We start from the raw sequence: 15,031 nt of genomic DNA, 5'->3' as shown, positions 1-15,031 counted from the left end.
TTAAATGGAAAGAGGGAGGCATATCTAAAGAAGATTATAATGCAGTCTGCAGATCCTGTAGGGCACGTATCAGGTTAGCTAAAGCTGACAATGAATTAAGGCTTGCAAGAGATGTCAAAAGCAATAAAAAAGGATTTTGGGGGTATGTCAAAAGTTAAAGAAAAGTCAAAGATGCTATAGGATTTTTACAGGATGAAAATGGAGAAATGGTAAGAGAGGATGTTGAGAAGGCCGAACTTTTTAATTCCTATTTTGCATCTGTTTTCTCTCAGAAAGAAAATGTAACATCAACTGATGTTCACTGTCCTTTTAAAGGAATAGAGGAATCCAAGTTATCAGTAAACAGAAAGATTGTGAGGGAATATTTAGCTAACATAAATGAGTTCAAGTCTCCAGGTCCAGATGAATTACACCCCAGAGTACTGAAGGAGATTGTAGAAGAAATTTTAGAACCACTCTCCATAATCTTTGAAAATTCTTGGAGAACAGGAGAAGTCCCAGAAGACTGGAGAAGAGCAAATGTTGTTCCTATCTTCAAAAAGGGGAAGAAGGTGGACCCAGGGAACTATAGGCCGGTGAGTCTGACTTCTATACCAGGAAAGATCTTTGAACAAATTATTAAACAACATGTATGTAAGTACATGGATAAGAATGAAGTGATTAAGCAGAGTCAGCATGGGTTTGTAACTAACAAGTCATGTCAGACTAACTTAATTTCCTTCTATGACAGAATCACTGACTGGGTGGATCAGGGAAATGCTGTAGATATAGTATATCTTGACTTCAGCAAAGCATTTGACAAAGTATCTCACATCATCCTTATTGAAAAAATGACCAAGTATGCAATGGACCAGGCAACTGTTAGGTGGATTCATAACTGGCTTAGTGATCGGACTCAAAGGGTGGTTGTAAATGGCTTCACATCCAGCTGGATGAATGTCTCAAGTGGGGTACCACAGGGCTCCGTCCTGGGACCTGTATTGTTCAACATCTTTATCAATGATTTAGATGAAGGAATTGAGGGTAAACTGATTAAATTTGCTGATGACACAAAGCTAGGAGGGATAGCTAATACTAGAGAAGAGAGAGAGAGGATTCAAAAAGACCTAAATAAACTGGAGCAGTGGGCAGCAACCAACAGAATGGTTTTTAACAGGGAAAAATGCAAAGTACTACATCTGGGCAATAAAAATGAAAAAAGCATATACAGAATGGGAGGAATAGAGCTAAGCAACAGTACATGTGAAAAAGACTTAGGTATACTAATAGATCATAGACTAAACATGAGTCAACAGTGTGATGCAGCAGCAAAAAAGGCAAATACAATTCTGGGATGTATTAACAGAAGCATACAGTCTAGATCACGTGAAGTCATTATCGGTCTTTACTCCTCTTTGGTCAGACCTCATCTGGAATACTGTGTACAGTTTTGGGCACCACATTTTAAAAAAGACATAGACAAACTGGAGCAAGTTCAGAGAAGAGCGACCAGAATGGTGACTGGTCTGCAAACCATGTCCTATGAGGAACGGTTGCAGGATTTGGGAATGTTTAGCTTGCAAAAAAGAAGACTCAGAGGAGACTTAATAGCTGTCTACAAATATGTCAAGGGCTGTCACATTGTAGAAGGATCATCTTTATTCTCATTTGCACAAGGAAAGACTAGAAGCAATGGGATGAAACTAAATGGGAGGAGACACAGATTAGATATTAGAAAAAACTTTTTGACAGTTAGGGTGATTAATGAGTGGAACAGGCTGCCACGAGAGGTGGTGAGTTCCCCTTCAATGGACGTCTTCAAACAGAGGCTGGACAGACATCTGTCTGAGATGATCTAGTGAATCCTGCTTTGAGCAGGGGGTTGGACCAGATGACCCAGGAGGTCCCTTCCAACTCTACCATTCTATGATTCTATGATTCTATGATTCCTTCCATGTATCTCTCCTCAAACCCGTGGTGCTTAACTCTTTTTCCAAGTCTACAGGTACGCCTCCTGCTCCGGTTTCTGCTGAGGACGAGTTTGAGGTAGAGAACATTCTTGCCACCAAAAGGGTAAGAGGAAAGACCTTTTTTCTGGTAGATTGGATGGGGTTTGGTCCTGAGGAGAGAACGTGGGAGCCCCGGGAGAACATCCATGCCCCTCTCATCCTAGCTAAATTTCTATCTGGCCTAAAAAAGGGGGGGCCTAAAGGGGGGGGTACTGTAGTGCCGGCGTCACTGCCCTCTGCTAGGCAGGGACGCTGTTCCCCTCACCGCTCTGCTCCGTGCCCGGCGTCCCTCTCCCGCTCTGCTGGCAGCACGCGCTCCTTCCCGGCCACTGTGCTTAGGGCGCGCGCGCGCGCCCTCCCTCCCTCTTAAAGGGGCCGCGCGCGCCGTCCTAAGGAGTCCCCGGCCAATGGCCGGAGGACTTTACCATATATAAGGCACCTCCTCCAAAATGGAGGTGCCCGAGCAATGTTGTTGCACCGTTCTACTCTGCTTCAGCCCTCAGGTCCCGTTGCCAGTTACCTGCCAGTTACCTGCCAGATTCCTGCCAGCTTGATGTCCTAATCCTGCCTGATTTCCTGTTACCTGCCTGCCTGCCTGAGGTCCGACCGTCTGCCTTACAACTCCGGTCAGTCTGTCTATGGACCAGCTTGCCCGCTCACCTGGGAGCGCTTCTCCGCTACCTGCCTGCTTGCCTGCCCGGAGGCTCCGCTGTCACGTGCTGTGACCACCAGTTATTCCAGACTCTTGCCCGCTCACCTGGGAGCGCTTCTCCGCTACCTGCCTGCTTGCCTACCTGGAGGCTCTGCCGTCACGTGCTGTGACCACCTGCTATTCCAGAGACTCTCGCTTGCTCACCTGGGAGCACACATCCTCCATCTGCCTTGCTAGCCTAACTGGAGGTTCAGCCATCACAGGTCGTACCTACCCTTTACCTAGAGACTGCCCCGGTCACTTGCCGTGACCTCGAGCCCGTTCTTCCAGAGACTGCCCCGGTCACTTGCCGTGACCTCCAGCCCGTTCTTCCAGAGACTGCCCTGATCACTTGCCGTGACCTCCTGCCCGTACACCCAGAGACTGTCCCGGTCACCTGCTGTGACTGCCTGCCTGGTCGCCACCCGCTCCCTTACAAGGACCGCTCCCTTGTATAGTAGCCCAGAGGTTCCGCCTCCCAGACCCGTTACAGGTAGTAGTCTCGTGGCGGTGACCCGGTCCGTGCCCAGGGAGTCAAGCTGAGCGGCAGTGTCTTGAATGGTAAGGTGTTGTACGACTACGCCACCCGTTGAATGCAGCTTTAGGGCTGCTGCTGCAGGACAGTCCGCTGAGGCCGGTGATTTGGTTGTGCAGCGTAGATGGTATAACCCCCAACGGGAGGGGTACGGCCTCAGGGCAGCAAGTGTAAATGATGGTGGTAGCGATGGTGCAGCAAGAAAGTTCAGACATGTGATGCAGATTCAGGGTTTTTACTCACAGGTGTTGCCCCGGTCACTCCGGCCTTGAGTGACCACCCGAGTCGTGCTGCGTCCACCAGGTGTGGGACTCGGCCAACTCCCAGGCAGCTCCAGAGCGTGGTCGTGAGCTCCCCTCTCTTCCTTCCTACTGGCCGTTCCCACCAGGGACCCACCTTTGTCCGGCTCCCTCGGGCCTCTTGGTGGTAAAACCTTCTCTGGCTTTCCTGACCCTATTCGTGGTGTGCCTTCCTGGTGAGTGTGGTGAGGGTCGTGCCAAAGCTTGACCACGACCTCCGGTTCCTGGTTAAGGATATCTTGCCTCTGTCAGTTTGGGATCCGGTACCCCTCTCTGCCAACCCTTCACCCGTTAACTTGTGGGATCTCAGGGTTCCCTCTTGTCCTGCGTCTCTGGGCCTTTCTTCCTCCTCCTCTCCACTACAGGCCTGGCCCTGGAGCTGGGCCCAGCCGGAGCCACAGCTCCCTGTCAGCCCTCTCTGGCTGAGCTCCTCTCTGAACAGACCTGGACTCCCCCTGTCCTAAGATGGTGCCCACCTTATATACTCCCTCTATGTGTGAGCCCAGGTGACTAGCACCCAATGGGCTCCTACTTCTATGCCCAGAGTCCCTCCCCTATCTGCCCCTACACTACTGGGATGTTCCCCCCCCCCCCCACTCCAGCCAGGGACAGACGCTATCGTACCTGCACATCTATTTGGTGGGAGTACCGTTGTTCTGTCCCCCGGAAATGGGGTGAGTGTAGTGCATGCAGCTAGCTGAGCTCAGTCCCACACTCCATCCTTACCTGGGAGTGGAATACCACACCTCTGGTTCGAGGTGCAATACCCCTGTAGCAGCCGAGTCCTCGGGGTGCTACATTTACCCAGTGTGCCGTCAGGGAGATGTACCGTCCCTGGCCACAAGCACTTGTCCACATGTCCGTTGTCAGGTGGACTTTCCCAGTAACTGCGTTGTTGAGGGCACGGCAGATGTTTTGGGACACGTGCTTGTGTAGTGCGGAGATGGCACACCGGGCAAAATAGTGTCGGCTGGGGACCGAGTACCGAGGGACAGCCACGCCATAAGGTTGCGGAAGGATTCTGTCTCCACCAGCCTAAAAGGCAGCATTTCCAACGCAAGCAGTCGTGAAATGTGCGAATTTAGGACTGTGGCCTGTGGGGTATTGGCTGCGAATTTGCGCTTTCGTTCAAAGGTCTGGGATATGGACAATTGAACGCTGCGGTGGGACGTGGACGTGGACGTTGATGCTGTTTCTTGAGAAACTGCCATAACAAGTGAAGACTGAGAGGAGGGGGCATCTTTGCATACAGTATGGACAGGGGATTGCCTTGCACGCACAACAGCGGAAGAAGCAGTGGTAACACCCGCTGACACTGGTCGTGGACCCTGGGGTTCACCCCACAAAGTCGGGTGCTTTGCTGCCATGTGCCTGATCATGCTGGTGGTGGTCAGGCTGGAAGTTTTGTCACCCCTGCTGATGCTGGCATGGCAGGTGGTACAAATGGCCTTTTTGGGGTTATCAGCAGAGTCTTTAAAAAAATTCCAGACTCTGGAAGACCTACCGGTTGTACTGGCAACGTCCCTCGTGTTGGTGTTACGGGGAACGGTTGCCCGCCTTCTGTCTGCGGCCACCACACTGCTTCTTCCTGCCTGTTGGGGTACTCTGCCTCCCTCCCCCTGTGTGCTGCTGGTTTCACTCTGCCTGTCCTCCTGCCACGTTGGGTCAGTTACTAGATCATCCACCACCTCCTCCTCTTCCACTTACGCATCACGATCCTCCTCCTCACTTCATGGCAATTGTGTCTCGTCATCGTCCACCTCTTGTGACAAATTGCCAGCGTCGACTTCCCCTGGCCGTGGCTGTTCAAATATTTGGGCATCGCTACATGGGATCTCCTCTTCCACCACTTCAAGTGGAGCAGGCGAGGGGCACAAATATGGAAATGGACCAGTGAACAGCTCTTCAGAGTGTCCAAGTGTGGGATCAATTGCTGTCTGACGACACTCGGCATGGTGGGAGGAAGGAGCATCAGGGTGAGGAGGAGTATGCGGTCGAGACTCACGGCTACTAAAACTTGACCGTGTGGAAGATAGACCGGAGGTGGTGGTGCCCAGGTAACTGGAAGTATTATCTGCTATCCAATTAATAACCTGTTCACACTGATCAGTTCACAATAGTGGTTGTAACGGGTCCGGGAGGCGGAACCTCTGAGCTACTATACAAGGGGGCGGCCCTTGTAAGGGAGCGGGTGGCAGTCTCTGGATGAACGGACAGGTAGATACGGCAAGTGATCAGGGCAGTCTCTGGGTGAACGGACAGGGAGATACGGCAAGTGATCAGGGCAGTCTCTGGGTAAGGGGTAGGTACGACCTGTGATGGCAGAGCCTCCGGGTAGGCTAGCAGGCAGATGGTAGATGGGTGCTCCCAGGTGAGCAAGCGAGAGTCTCTGGAATAGCAGGTGGTCACGGCACGTGACGGCGGAGCCTCCGGGCTGGCAGGCAGGCAGGTAACGGAGAAGCGCTCCCAGGTGAGCGGGCAAGAGTCTCTGAGATAGCTGGTGGTCACAGCACGTGACAACGGAGCCTCCGGGCTGGCAAGCAGGCAGGTAACGGAGAAGCGCTCCCAGGTGAGCGGGCAAGCTGGTCCATAGACAGACTGACCGGAGTAGTAAGGCAGACCGTCGGACCTCAGGCAAGCAGGCAGGTAGCTGATATGCGCTCCCAGGTGAGCGGGCAGGCTGGTCCTTAGACAGACTGACAGGAGTAGTAAGGCAGACCGTCGGACCTCAGACTGGCAGACAGGTAACAAGTATTCAGGCAGGAATCAGGCAGGTAACTGGCAGGAATCAGGCAGGTAACTGGCAGGTAACTGGCAGGTAACTGGCAACGGGACCTGAGGGCTGAAGCACAGGTGAGACACAGGTGCAAACAACATTGCTCGGGCACCTCCATTTTGGAGGAGGTGCCTTATATATGATGAAGTCCTCCGGCCATTGGCCGGGGACTCTTTAGGGCGGCGCGCGCGGCCCCTTTAAGAGGAGGGGAGCGCGCGCACGCGCGCCCTAAGCACAGGGGCCGGGAAGGAGCGCGCGCTGAGAGCAGAGCAGGAGGAGGACGCCGGGACGGAGCGCGCGCTGACAGCAGAGCGGGGGGAGGATGCTGGGCACGGAGCAGAGCGGTGAGAGGAGCAGCGTCCCTGCCTAGCAGAGGGCAGGGACGCCGGCACTACAGTACCCCCCCCCTTTAGGCCCCCCCTTTTTTAGGCCAGACAGAAATTTAGCTAGGACGAGAGGGGCATGGATGTTCTCCCGGGGCTCCCACGTTCTCTCCTCAGGACCAAACCCCTTCCAATCTACCAGGAAAAAGGTCTTTCCTCTTACCCTTTTGGTGGCAAGAATGTTCTCTACCTCAAACTCGTCCTCAGCAGAAACCGGAGCAGGAGGCGTACCTGTAGACTTGGAAAAAGAGTTAAGCACCACAGGTTTGAGGAGAGATACATGGAAGGAGTTAGGGATCCGTAAGTTGGCCGGGAGTTTCAATTTATAGGCCACCGGGTTGATCTGACTGATGACCTCCAGTGGGCCGATGAACCGAGGCCCTAACTTATAGGAAGGGATCTTGAGCCGGACATATTTGGACGAGAGCCAGACTTTATCCCCAGGGCGGAATTGAGGAGGGTCCAGACGTTTTTTGTCAGCGTGTCTTTTCATACGCTCGGATGACAGAAGGAGTGCGGACCGGGTACTCTCCCATATGGAGGAAAATTTGTTAACAAGAGATTCCGCAGCCGGATTGTCCACCGAGGTGGAGACGGGAAACGGGATCCGAGGATGCTGACCGTAGACTACAAAAAACGGGGATTTGGAGGAAGACTCGCTCTCGTGATTGTTGTACGAGAATTCGGCCCATGGCAGGAGATCCACCCAGTCAGAATGGTGGGCATTAACGAAGTGCCGAAGGTAACTGGTCAGGTTCTGATTGATCCGCTCCACTTGACCATTAGACTGTGGGTGGTAAGCGGAGGAGAAGTCCAGGGTGACGTCCAGCAATTTACAAGTGGCTCTCCAGAAACGGGAAGTGAACTGTACTCCTCGATCCGACACGATGTGACGGGGCAGGCCATGAAGACGGAAGATGTGGCGAATAAAGTCTTTAGCCAGCTCGGGTGCAGACGGAAGACCTGGCAGTGGAATGAAGTGAGCCATCTTGGAAAAGCGGTCAGCGACCACCCAAATGACCGTACAACCGGCAGAGACGGGCAGATCAGTTATGAAGTCCATCGCTATATGCTGCCAGGGGGCAGCAGGTACTGGCAGAGGTAGGAGGCGGCCGGCCGGCAGGTGTCTCGGAACTTTGTTGCGGGCGCAGGACACACAGGCAGAAACAAAGTCAATTACATCCTTGTGCAGGTTAGGCCACCAGTAGTGCCGGGTAATAAGCTGGAGGGTCTTTTTCTGACCGGCGTGGCCAGCTAGTTTAGACGAATGACCCCAGTGTAGGATCTTCTCCCGATCAGGTACTGGTACGAACGTCTTACCAGGAGGAAGACGATTTAGACTCACGGGAGCCACCTGCATTACTCTGGCGGGATCGATGATGTGTTTCGGATCCTCCTCGAGATCAGACACCAGAAAGGATCGAGACAAGGCGTCCGCCTTGACGTTTTTGTCAGCCGGGCGAAAATGAAGGACAAAATCAAAACGAGCAAAAAACAAGGACCACCGGGCTTGGCGCGGGTTAAGTCTCTGGGCATGCTGGAGGTAAGCCAAGTTCTTGTGGTCAGTGTAAATTATTACCGGGTGAAGAGCCCCCTCGAGCAGGTAACGCCACTCCTCCAATGCCAGTTTGATGGCCAATAACTCTCGGTCTCCTATGGAATAGTTGCGCTCAGAGGAGGAGAAGAGTTTTGAGAAGAAGCCACAAGTTACCATCCTCCCGGAAGATGATTTTTGAGTAAGTACCGCTCCGGCTCCAGAGGAGGAGGCGTCAACTTCCAGGAAGAACTGCTTGTTGCCATCTGGGCGATGCAGCACCGGGGCGGAAGAGAAGGCCTGTTTAAGGGAAAGAAAGGCCTCCTCTGCTTCGGGTGGCCACTCTTTGGGATTAGTACCTTTACGGGTGAGCGCAGAAATTGGGGCTGTCCGGGAAGAGAAGTGTGGTATGAAGAGGCGGTAGTAGTTGGCGAAGCCCAGGAATCGCTGAATGGCCTTCAACCCCTCCGGTCGGGGCCATTTCTCGATGGCAGACAGTTTCTCAGGATCCATTTGTAGGCCGGTCTGAGAGATAATGTAGCCCAGAAACGAAAGCGAGGTCTGCTCAAAGAGGCACTTCTCAAATTTAGCGTAGAGATGGTTCTGCCTTAGCCTGAGCAGGACCTGACGAACGTCCCTCCGGTGAGTCTGGAGATCCGGAGAGAAGACCAAGATGTCGTCCAGGTACACCACTACGCAGGAGTAGAGAAGGTCCCGGAAGATGTCATTGACCAACTCTTGAAAGACGGCAGGAGCGTTACAGAGACCAAAGGGCATTACCAGGTATTCATAGTGGCCGTCCCGGGTGTTGAATGCCGTCTTCCATTCATCCCCCTGACGAATACGAACCAGGTTGTACGCCCCACGAAGGTCCAGTTTGGTGAAGATCCTAGCCCCCCTCAGACGATCAAATAATTCTGGAATGAGCGGAAGGGGGTACTTATTCTTCACCGTGATCAGGTTTAGGCCTCTATAGTCTATACAGGGACGGAGAGAGCCGTCCTTCTTTTTGACGAAAAAGAAGCCTGCTCCCGCCGGGGAGGTAGATTTCCGGATGAATCCTCTGGCCAGATTCTCCTCAATATATTCGGACATTGACCGGGTCTCAGCAGCGGATAAAGGATAGATACGCCCACGGGGAGGAGTAGTACCGGGTAGCAGATCGATGGGACAGTCGTATGGTCTATGTGGTGGTAATGTCTCTGCCTCCTTTTTATTAAAGACATCTGCATAAGACCAATAAGGAATCGGAAGTCCAGGTAGATTAGCTGGGGTAGGAGAGGGACGGACGGGATGGACGGGAACCAGGCAGGTTTTATGACAGTCTTGTCCCCAGCGAAGGACCTCTCCGGTTTGCCAGTCTAGCACGGGTGCATGTCTCTGGAGCCAGGGCAGACCTAGCAAGAGGGCGTGAGAGAGTCCAGGCAGAACATGAAAGGAGATACTTTCAGAATGCAGCATTCCCACCTGCAGGGTAATGGATTCGGTGATGAGTTGAATGGGGCGAGGTAAGAGGCCCCCATCCACGGCAGCGACAGACAAGGGTACAGCCAGAGGTTTGGTGGGGATGCGGTATTTCTCAACCAGGGACTGTGAAATAAGGTTCCCGGCTGCTCCAGAGTCAAGTTGGGCTAGTTCGAAATAACGGTTCTCCCCGTAGATGATCGAAACAGACAACAGCAGGGATGGAGAGGATTTATTCTTGTCTAGGTGGACCTCTCTGAGCGAACCTAGACACAGGCGTTTCCCGACCTCTCCGGGCAGGCACGGATCCGGTGCTCCTTACTGCCACAGTAGAAGCAGCTCCCCTCGGCACGGCGTGAGTCCTGACGGGTTTTGACCATCTTGGTCTGGTCGACCTGCATAGGCTCAGGAGAGTGTACCTGGGGAGAAACGGAGGGAATGACGGGTTTCTGGAAAGTAGGAGCTAAACGTGGAATCCTTCTCTCACGGGTGACCTCTTTGGCACGCTCCTGGAACCGTAGGTCAATCCGGGTGGCAAGGGTTATTAGATCATCGAGAGAGGTAGGAATGTCCCGACCAGCAAGTTCATCTTTAATACGACCGGACAGACCCTCCCAGAAGACGGATACCAGAGCGTCGTTATCCCAGGCCAGCTCCGAGGCAAGGGTGCGGAACCGTATGGCATATTGGCCCACGGTGAGACCCTCCTGACGGAGGCGTAGCAGAGAGGATGCGGATGAGGTCTTCCGTCCGGGTTCGTCGAAGACTTTCCGGAAAGCTGAGAGAAAAGCAGGCAAGTTGGACACCAGGGGGTCTCCTCTCTCCCATAGAGGATTTAGCCAGGCCAGGGCCTCCCCGGTGAGATGGGACATGATAAAGGCAATTTTGGCCCGGTCGGAATTAAACTGATGGGACAAAAGTTCAAAGTGCAGGGTGCACTGATTTATGAAGCCCCGAGCCTGGGCGGAGTCACCTCCGAAGCGAGGAGGTGCAGACAGCCGGGGTCCGGGATAGGTTACCATGGTATTAGTGGGTAGCGGAGCTGCCGGGTTGCGAGTCATGGTACTGGCAGTGGCTGCAGGTGGTGCAGTCAGAGTGTCCAGGCGAGTATTGACATTCCGCAGGTGACCCAGGATGGACTCCTGTTGGGACCTTTGACGGGATAGTTCATGACACAGGTCCGTGAGCGAGGGAGCTTGGGTGCCACCGGGTTCCATGGCCCGAGTAAACTGTAACGGGTCCGGGAGGCGGAACCTCTGAGCTACTATACAAGGGGGCGGCCCTTGTAAGGGAGCGGGTGGCAGTCTCTGGATGAACGGACAGGGAGATACGGCAAGTGATCAGGGCAGTCTCTGGGTGAACGGACAGGGAGATACGGCAAGTGATCAGGGCAGTCTCTGGGTAAGGGGTAGGTACGACCTGTGATGGCAGAGCCTCCGGGTAGGCTAGCAGGCAGATGGTAGATGGGTGCTCCCAGGTGAGCAAGCGAGAGTCTCTGGAATAGCAGGTGGTCACGGCACGTGACGGCGGAGCCTCCGGGCTGGCAGGCAGGCAGGTAACGGAGAAGCGCTCCCAGGTGAGCGGGCAAGAGTCTCTGAGATAGCTGGTGGTCACAGCACGTGACAACGGAGCCTCCGGGCTGGCAAGCAGGCAGGTAACGGAGAAGCGCTCCCAGGTGAGCGGGCAAGCTGGTCCATAGACAGACTGACCGGAGTAGTAAGGCAGACCGTCGGACCTCAGGCAAGCAGGCAGGTAGCTGATATGCGCTCCCAGGTGAGCGGGCAGGCTGGTCCTTAGACAGACTGACAGGAGTAGTAAGGCAGACCGTCGGACCTCAGACTGGCAGACAGGTAACAAGTATTCAGGCAGGAATCAGGCAGGTAACTGGCAGGAATCAGGCAGGTAACTGGCAGGTAACTGGCAGGTAACTGGCAACGGGACCTGAGGGCTGAAGCACAGGTGAGACACAGGTGCAAACAACATTGCTCGGGCACCTCCATTTTGGAGGAGGTGCCTTATATATGATGAAGTCCTCCGGCCATTGGCCGGGGACTCTTTAGGGCGGCGCGCGCGGCCCCTTTAAGAGGAGGGGAGCGCGCGCGCCCTAAGCACAGGGGCCGGGAAGGAGCGCGCGCTGAGAGCAGAGCAGGAGGAGGACGCCGGGACGGAGCGCGCGCTGACAGCAGAGCGGGGGGAGGATGCTGGGCACGGAGCAGAGCGGTGAGAGGAGCAGCGTCCCTGCCTAGCAGAGGGCAGGGACGCCGGCACTACAGTGGTCTTGTTGTTGTGTTCTTCCCTAGTAATTCGGTCAAGAACTGGGAGCGAGAAGATGTGGCTGTTGGCTGTGGCACATTTTCACCTTGGCCACGACCCCGTCCTCTACACGCACTATCACCAGAACGTCCAGTTCCACGTCCCTTGCCACGCGCCTTGCCCATTGTAAATGAAGTAAAATAGCTTACACTCGCACTATCAATGGAAAAAGGGTAATAAAAAGGAGATCCGTGGAAGAGGAAAACCACAGTTATATTTTTCTGGCCTACACCAGAATCTTTCAAACAGATATATATTTGTGTCTGAACAATCAGGGAGACACTATCACTGTTTTTCTTTACGGAAAAAATACCAAAAGCTGGATAATACAGAGATTTGACCCGTGGAACTGCAAAACCACAGTTATATTTTTCTGGCCTACACCAGAATCTTTCAAACAGATATATTTGTATCTATACAATCAGGGAGACACTATTACTGTTTTTTTTACAGCAAAAAATGCCAAAAAAAGGATAATACAGAGATTTGACCCGTGGAACTGCAAAACCACAGTTATATTTTTCTGGCCTACACCAGACTCTTTTAAACAGATATATTGGTGTCTGACCAGTCAGGAAGACACTATTACTGTTTTTTTTTTTTACAGCAAAAAATGCCAAAAAAAGGATAATACAGAGATTTGACCCATGGAACTTCAAAACCACAGTTATATTTTTCTGGCCTACATCAGACTCTTTTAAACAGATATATTGGTGTCTGACCAGTCAGGGAGACACTATTACTGTTTTTTTAAGGCAAAAAATGCCAAAAAAAGGATAATACAGAGATTTTTTTTTTTTGGGGGGGGGGGATACAAAAAGGTTAATAAGACGCGTATTTGGACAGTCTGACTGAGGAAAAAAAAAAATACAGGATTTAGATGAAAAAAAAAGGATTTTTCCTGGCCCCTGAGACCGGGGAATAAGTCTAGCAATTTGACCAGCAGGAGCACACGGGACTGTAATGCAGTGTTTGTTGGTATAACCACTGCGTCTCCTATACAGCCTGCCTGCCTGATATCTAGGATGGATATTAGTCCTGAGAAGGACTGTTTGTTTGATTTGGCAGGCTTTAGAGACCCTACACTACCTATTTCGCAGTATAAATCTCTCCTTAGGTCAGTAGCACTCTCCCTACACTGTCTGATCCGGAGCGACTGTGTCCAAGATGGCGGCGCCCGGTTTTAAATACTCGAGGTGACGCTGTGCGGCCAGCCAATCACTGCAATGCCCACAAACAACATGGCTACGGCATTACAGTGACTTGCTGGCAATCCCTGCATGTTCATTGGCTCTGTAAAGAGCGCCAAATGTGCAGGGCGGAGACCCGAGCTCCTGACCGAGTAACCCAGAAATGCTCGGCGCTCGCCGAACATCCCGAGTAGTGAGATGCTCGGGCGAGTACCGAGCAGTGTCGAGCATGCTCGCTCTACACTATATGTGATACGTCTGACTGAGAACCACGGTTTTAAATAGCAGACCTGTAGTTTACTAATACTATTCTTCACAGAGACCTAGTGTGAATAGCTTGATCGACTCACTGCAACAAAATGGAAAAGGAGGCCAATATTTTCCATGTTCAGTTAAAATTTTTGGATTTTTATCACTGTAATATGGAACAGATCTGGCTGTATTCTGCAGTGCTAACAAGCAAATAGAGCCAAAAAATGGTGTGCTCTGGATTGCCTTTTAAGCAAATAACCAGGATTAAGATAAAAAAAAAATTGCCCTGGCCCCTGATACCTGGGGCTATGTCTACAAATATCTGTAAGAACAGCAGCAGCAGACAGAACGTTCAATGGACCCTCTTGTGCTGTATCATGCACTATCACTACTGAATATATGCAGCTGGATTAGTCCTCAGAAGGACTGTTAGTTCAGATGGATATATACAGGGTGGGCCATTTATATGGATACACCTAAATTAAATGGGAATGGTTGGTGATATCAACTTCCAGTTTGTGGCACATTAGTATATGGGAGGGGGAAAACTTTTCCAGATGGGTGGTGACCATGGCAGCCATTTTGAAGTCGGCCATTTTGGATCCAACTTTATTTTTTTCAATGGGAAGAGGGTCATGTGACACATCAAACTTATTGAGAATTTCATAAGAAAAACAATGGTGTGCTTGGTTTTAACGTAACTTTATTCTTTCATGAGCTTTTTACAAGTTTATGACCACTTATAAAATGTGTTCAAAGTGCTGCCCATTGTGTTGGATTGTCAATGCAACCCTCTTCTCCCACTCTTGACACACTGATAGCAACACTGCAGAAGAAATGCTAGCACAGGCTTCCAGTATCCTTTGTTTCAGATGCTGCACATCTCGTATCTTCACAGCATAGACAATTGCCTTCAGATGACCCTAAAGATAAAAGTCTAAGGGGGTCAGATCGGGATCCAAAATGGCCCACCCTGTATATATATTGTAAGGCAGCGCTACTTATTATCCTGGGGGATACTCGCTTTGCTGCGTCAATCAATGCACACCAGCAACTACTTTGCCGTGTTTCACAATCCACAGTTTATTATTTCATCATAAACCGCATTTCAGACACATAATGTCAAACAAGCCCAAGTGGCAGACAGGCCCACTTGGTTCTAATAACAGCCTTCCGCAAGGTAATAATAAAGCAATGTCCATGTGAATGTCCATAACACAAAGAGTATTACCTTAGTCGGTTTTAGCTGCTTCAGTCCACCACCACTGTGGCTCCAAGACTTGACCACACGTGGTCTCCAACCCTCCACCCGTCCAAGGCCACTGGCATCTCTCACATACTCAGATCCAGGCTCTGCCCTCCAGGACACTTGTGTGGCACTCCGAGGCTTACTGGCATCCCCCACACTCTCACAGGGATCCAGGCTTCACCTCCACCGGAGTCCACCAGGCCTCACCAGGCCTCACACGAGCGGTGTTCCCACTCACACACCCAGGGAACAGCCTCGTGCCGCTCACACGGTGTCCGCACATACGGGTAACAGGAAACACGCCTGTCACACCCCTTTCACCTCTGTACACGGTGCCCACACAGGAGCTCCCATCAC

The 15,031-nt window shown here is 52.0% G+C and overlaps 1 protein-coding gene across 1 annotated transcript in view; it reads right to left on the bottom strand.

Annotated features, from left to right (window-relative positions):
• Positions 1-15,031, bottom strand: part of TRHR (thyrotropin releasing hormone receptor) — an 83,128-nt gene that overhangs the window by 35,531 nt on the left and 32,566 nt on the right. The window lies entirely within an intron of this gene.

The sequence above is a fragment of the Phyllobates terribilis genome, unplaced genomic scaffold (genome assembly GCF_046119375.1).
Source record: "Phyllobates terribilis strain yellow unplaced genomic scaffold, ASM4611937v1 Scaffold_4__5_contigs__length_816908805, whole genome shotgun sequence".
Lineage (NCBI taxonomy): Eukaryota > Metazoa > Chordata > Amphibia > Anura > Dendrobatidae > Phyllobates > Phyllobates terribilis.
The sequence above is the reverse complement of the archived record's forward strand: the minus strand, read 5'-3'. Positions and strand labels throughout refer to the sequence as shown.